The sequence below is a fragment of the Polypterus senegalus genome, chromosome 6, assembly GCF_016835505.1.
Source record: "Polypterus senegalus isolate Bchr_013 chromosome 6, ASM1683550v1, whole genome shotgun sequence".
NCBI lineage: Eukaryota > Metazoa > Chordata > Cladistia > Polypteriformes > Polypteridae > Polypterus > Polypterus senegalus.
The window spans coordinates 118,703,575-118,709,959 of record NC_053159.1 but is presented as its reverse complement, the minus strand read 5'-3'; positions in this window follow the sequence as shown (position 1 = coordinate 118,709,959).

Here is a 6,385-nt window from a genome sequence, read left to right as displayed (position 1 = left end):
GCACAATAACAATTCAATACATTTATGGTCACTACAGTATTTGGATCTAATAATCTTCATGTGGGAAAAGGCTGACTCGCATAAATAAGCAGAGCTGAATTATGCAGTCAAGGAACTTTTGAATTCAGCTGAGTGAAAAATGACGGCTGTCCGATTAACTGCAATTTTAGTTCCCTGTTCTCTTTGTCAGATCGCTTTTCAGAAGGAAGTCAATTTCGTAGTTTTTATGAACAGTTCGAAAGTGCCTTTCCACATTTTCCTTCTTTGGAATAGCAATAATAGTTTGACAGATCAGACAAACGAACTTCGATTGTGACATTGTGAGAGAAAAAAATCCTCTTCTAATTACAAATAAAGCCCATACTCTCCCCAAACAATTTTTTTTAAATCCCTTCTTTAGTCGATATAAATTGGAAGGCTAACTAGATTACAGCCGGAGTTTTGCAGTAGCTCTCACGTTTGATCATGCGTGCGGGATGACCAGTGTCTTAGAAGAAAGTAGATCTCAGACTGGCTGCCCTGTATGTCAATCAAGTGGCAAATGCCATAGGGAGGATATATGATAGACTAACCTTTAAAAAAATTTTTTTTGAATGCAACGCGATCTACCTGCACTACCTTTTCGATCTACTGGTTGATTGCGATCGACAGCACCCCTGAACTAGATACATGTACTTGTATGACAGCATGAACTGCTTGTAGATAAGGTTAGTCTTTTATTGGTGTCAACATACTGCAGCAGTTTTATTAAAAATAAGTGTCGGTCGTTCTAAAACCGTTCACATGTGAGATGCCCGTGCACTATGTTATCCTGGGAAGCCCGGGATTCCCGGGAATGCCATGCAGGATTCCTGAATTCTCGGGAATGGATTCCCTAGTCATGAGGGTATGCTGGAGCCAATCCCAGCCAACACAGAGCACAAGGCAGGAACAAACCCCAGGCAAGGTGCCAGCCCACCACAGGGCACACACACATACACACACCTACACACCAAGCACACACTAGGGACAATTTAGGATCGCCAATGCACCTAACCTGCATGTCTTTGGACTGTGGGAGGAAACCGGAGCACCCGGAGGAAACACCTATAATATCATTTTAAAAATATACATTTTTATAGTGTATACTAGTGTCACATTGATATAAATGTAGGGGGTCATTTTTTGTTTTTGCTGTTGCTCCATCTAGCATGAGTTCATCTCTCTTTATACTAATTCAAATGCACTGTTAAATTGCCTTGTGAAAGTAAACAGACTGCCTACCTTGCGATAATCTTCATGTGCGCCATGCATTTCCAGTCTGTATATTGTGAGCGAATGTTTTCAAATAGGTTATCCCTGAAATGCCTGCATATTTTTCATTTTTTTTCTTTTAATAAATTGTATTCTGGCCACTCACTTTCACATGCATCTATTAGCAATAACTCTGTATGTTTTACCAGCATGTTAAAATTTGAAAACTTCGGTCAACTCAGCTAGTGGTTTGTCAAAATCCGAAAAATCTGTAACTTTCAATATCTAGTGACGGAGCGGTCGCGGATTTTTCATCCTACTCAGTAGTAGTGTTGCTAACACAGCTAGCAGTTGTGTTTTCTCTTGTCTATGGGGCATCACTATAATATTTAGAGTGTCCAGCTCTGTAATGTTTTGTAATTGTGTTTATTTCCTTTAATGAATAAAAGTGCCATTTGTTCAGACATTTTCACTATTGTTTAGCCTACATTTCATATTTCTCTCTAACATAATATTCTTGCATATGTAGCAAATTCAGCAATGTTACTATTCACTAGGCTCCTATTATGTCAGCTTTTAGCAGTAAATGACTACGCTAAAGTTTATCTAAATCGTGTTACGCAGATCCAGTCCTATAACTAACTGGTGTTAATCACATGAGAGTGAGAGAGAGAGATTGGAAGCATGCGCTGGGTTTAGAGCGTATTGCTGCACCCACCACACAGTGAACCACCCGGATTAGGACCTGAGTGCAGCCATGCAATGGGTGACACCTCAGCACCACACTGAAACAGTGGCTGAAGTGCCAATCCTGCCACCAACCTCCATGATTTCCCTGTAAATTGGAGGACCTGCCTGCAGGGCTGTACGCAGATTACCGTTATACCCAGGACAGAGCAATTGCAGGTTAAAGGCCTTGCTCAAGGCCCCAACAGAGTAGAGTCATTTCTGGCATTTACAGGATTCAAACCAGCAACCTTCCAATTGCCAGCACAGATCCCTAGCCTCAGAGGCTCATTTGTAAGGTAATTAAAAAACAGCTAAGCTACCAAATAGGGTGGGCCTACCCAGGCCGTACACTGCTGCTGAACCTGGCCCGACTCTGTTATTTCAATTGTCCTTGTGCAAAAATGTCTGAACACATAATGAGTTATCACTGTTCAGATTCCACTAAGAATACCACACAACTGATCATAGATCTCCTCAGCTAGTGACAGCACACTCACAACAATTCAGTTTTGGAAAAATTTTGTGAGCAAAGCTGGGAAACATATCCACTAGAACACACCTATTCTCAAGTTAAATTTGTAATATTTAATGATTTAGTATATGTAATTGTGCTATTTGTAATTTTACCGTTTGATTTGTTATCTGTCTCTTTTGCAATGTCACCTCTACATTCTATTAGGTAGACATGTTTCATTATGAGAAAGGTAATAGCCTCATATTGTCCCTTCACCCTCACTACACTCAAGCAACAGGCAAAACAATAATAACTTTGAAAGGGTAAATGTGCACCAAAGCCAAAACCTTAGCAGGTAATGTAACCCAGAAGTCACTTCCAAACGAGCAGAAGCGAGTCTTCCAGAGACACTCCACAGTAATTGTCTGGCTAGGCCATAAAAAGCCAGTCCAGTTCAAGGTGCTCTGATATTAGCTGAAGGTGCGGCGTCTATCAGTAGTTTATTAGTATTCATTGTATTTTTTCTGGCTTGTGAAGTAACCTTCGTTATCCTGACCTCCAGAGGAACTGCTGATTAGAATCTATTGCTCTTAGAACAGACATGAATGGAAAAGCTGTAGGTCAGAGGTCAGGTTCATTTGCAAAGACATACTCCCTGAAGTGCCTCCACATGCTGACACAGCATTTGCCCCGGTTTTCAGGTGAGATTAAATTTCCATCCTTATTACATTAGAGTAAAACAGAATGGATCTGCTTGCACGCGGAACTCTTGAAAGGGCCTAGTGGGTGCACCACATCTGACCAGTGGTTGCCAATATCCGGTGAAATATGACTGCTGTGGAATCACCTTAAGGCACACAAAGCCTCCAATTTCCCTGAAGCTCTGGAAAATGGGGTCTATAGAATGACAATAAAATTGATATATTAGAAATAAACATGCACCAAGTCAAACAACAAATCAATGCGGTAAGTGGGTGTAATGGCTCTGACAAACATTGCAATAGCTAGAAAACAAACTTGTGTTTGAGTTTTAGTGTTCAAAAATCATCCAGCTTCTTGGCGGTCACACACCGGAGGTGTAGAGGAGACATCAGGCAGCTGACAGCCTGCTGCTCCAAATGTAGGCGAGGTGTCTTCTAATTTAGCAGCATGACGCCCCCTTTGCATTTCTGAGGAGCACTGTAGTTTTCATCCTCCATGACACTACTCCTTGTGCGGTTGCATGTTTTGTCATCTTCTCCGTCTTTTCTCTTTTGTGCCTTTTATCTCCTGTACTCTCTAAACCTTGTGACAGTGCTTGACCTGTGAGTAGCTGGTCTTACAGTGCCCCCCCCCCCCATTTCTTGAGAAGAAAGCTTTATTTTGTGATGAGTACATTTTCACCACTAACTTGTGTTTTGCATTTTGGATGCACCTTAGCTTTCTTAAGTAGCACTTTATTTATTGGCACTGTATGTTTGTTATTTATTAATTTTACACAGCCTATACACTTTGTACCTTGTGAAAAGTTATTTTTATTTTTTGTGACTGTCATGTTTAGCCCCTTTGTTTCTCCACACCATTTTTGGAGCTGTTTTATTCACAACAATTTGTTTCTTAAGACAAGTGCTCAGCCGAAGTAATGCACCCCTTCCCTTGGGAGCAGAAGGTTTCATCTTTGCTATTTACAAGTCAACTCTGCTATTGGTGTGATCAATTTTAATCCAACTCTAGAATAAATTAAACAGAGAACAACAAATAACGTGTCAAGTCAAAGGAAAACATGGCTTTCCTCCCCAGCTATGACCAACAAGAAAATATAGATAGCTCTGTTCATAGTTATATGGTTGTAATATCCAGCAGAAGATTTAGGTGTCCCCCATGTGTGTCAGAGAATCTCCTTCAGGGCTCATTCGGGGTATGTAATACCCCTCCTGGACAGGAGGGAGCATGTGTCATCTGCCTTTCCCTCCACAGTCCCAAGAAGAAGGCTCCAGTAAGAGCAACTGACTCTTTGCCTATTGTGGTCACCAGCCCATAAATTCCAAGCTGGTCGGAGGTGGGCATCTTTTGCTGACCGAGCAGTCTGCAAGATGGAGGAGCTCCCTAGCCAGACCAAAAGCCAAGGAGGCAAACTAAACTTGAGAGGCTCAGAGTGGCCATCGAGTGCCCTTTTTTATTTATAAATCTCACACTTTAGAGTAGATAGATAGATAGATAGATAGATAGATAGATAGATAGATAGATAGATAGATAGATAGATAGATAGATAGATAGATAGATAGATAGTGGAAATTCACATACTCCAGCAGCAGCATACTTAGAAAAACAATCTATATATATAATACACTAAGGCAAGACACCCATGGAAAGCACGCCGGAAGGGGCGTGGATCATCTATATATATAATTCAATAAGGCAAGACACCCATGGAAAGCATGCCGTAAGGGGTGTGGATTCACTAAGCCGCCAACAAGTAAGATACCTATGGCGCACGCAGGGAGGAGCCACGCCCACCAACTCTAAGACCATTGGATACGACGACAACTCGCAGAGCCACGCCTACCAACTCGGGCTCGACGACACAGAAAGAACGGCGCCATTTATATTCGTCTGTCGTAGAAGCCTCATGTACCTCCGAGCCACCTTGACTGTTCATAGAGGCATGTTTCTCATGGAGGCGAGTCGCCATATGCAGTGTGTAAAACAGTTTGCGAGGGGTATCCCATGGGATCCTTAAAACAATCCTTTACAACTGAGGTTAAAACACAATGAAGTAAGCAGTCTTTAAAAACTGAGTTTTCGGTTACGACGGTTATGACCGCGTGCACCATAGCAAACTGTTTTACACGCTACATAAAGCAATTCGCATCCGTGACAAACATGCGTCTTCTTCACTCACGGACATATATGTTGCTCTCTCCAGAGTTCCATCTTTTCATTCACTTTCTGTTGTATCCTCAAACCCTCCCTTTTTAGACAACTGTGTCTTTCCAAAAGTGTTCAACCATCAATAAATAATTATGCGGCGTTTGTTATGCCTATTGTGTTGTGTTTTGCTCTCTCCAGAGTTCCATCTTTTCATTCACTTACTGTTGTATTCTCACACCAACCCGTTTTAGACAACCATGTCTTTCCAGAAGTGTTTAGCATTCAATAAATAATTATGCATGAGATTGAGCGTGTGTCTACCCGGCGCAGAGAGGCGTGGGTAAGCCGTTGAACCCCATTCGGGCTGCAAACCGTGGAATTCCCACTAAGTGCGACTCATACGCTTCCACTGGTTGCGTCCCTACCCTTTGTGTACACCCCCCTCCTACCTCGCTATTACTGTGGTCGGGTGTCTTGGTGGATTATATATAGAAAAGCAGCCAACGACTCAAGTGATGAGTTGGAGGTGGGCACATGAGCGGACAGTACATACTGAACGAGAATTCAGCAGACTAGCATGACAGAGGGAGCTGAATGGACGTCCTTCTCCTCTTCACCCGTTCCACACTCCGCGCCGTGCACCCCCATCCCTCCATCTAGCAAGAGAAGGCGCGATTGCGGTCCGCCAGTTTTCAGTCACGGACGATTGTGTGTTGGTTCGTTCCGTGCATTGTTACAATGTTGCTTTTCTTGCTGATTTATTACATTACCGATTTTTCAAATGTTCATTTTCTCCCTGTGCTTAAAAATCATTAAAAAAACAGCTTGATTATGCGGCTTATGGTACGCCACGGATTGGCTAGTATTAATTAAAGAGCAATAAAAGCGCAGTGCAAGTTAAAAAATGCAAGGAGAGAGTACAAGGCAGGTGTAACAGTCTATAATCTTGTGTAGTGTTAACATTTACCCCCAGGGTGGAATTGAAGAGTTGCATAGTGTGGGGAAGGAACGATCTCCTCAGTCTGTCTGTGGAGCAGGTCAATGACAGCAGTCTGTCGCTGAAGCTGCTTATCCGTCTGGAGATGATACTGTTCAGTGGATGCAATGGATTCTCCATGA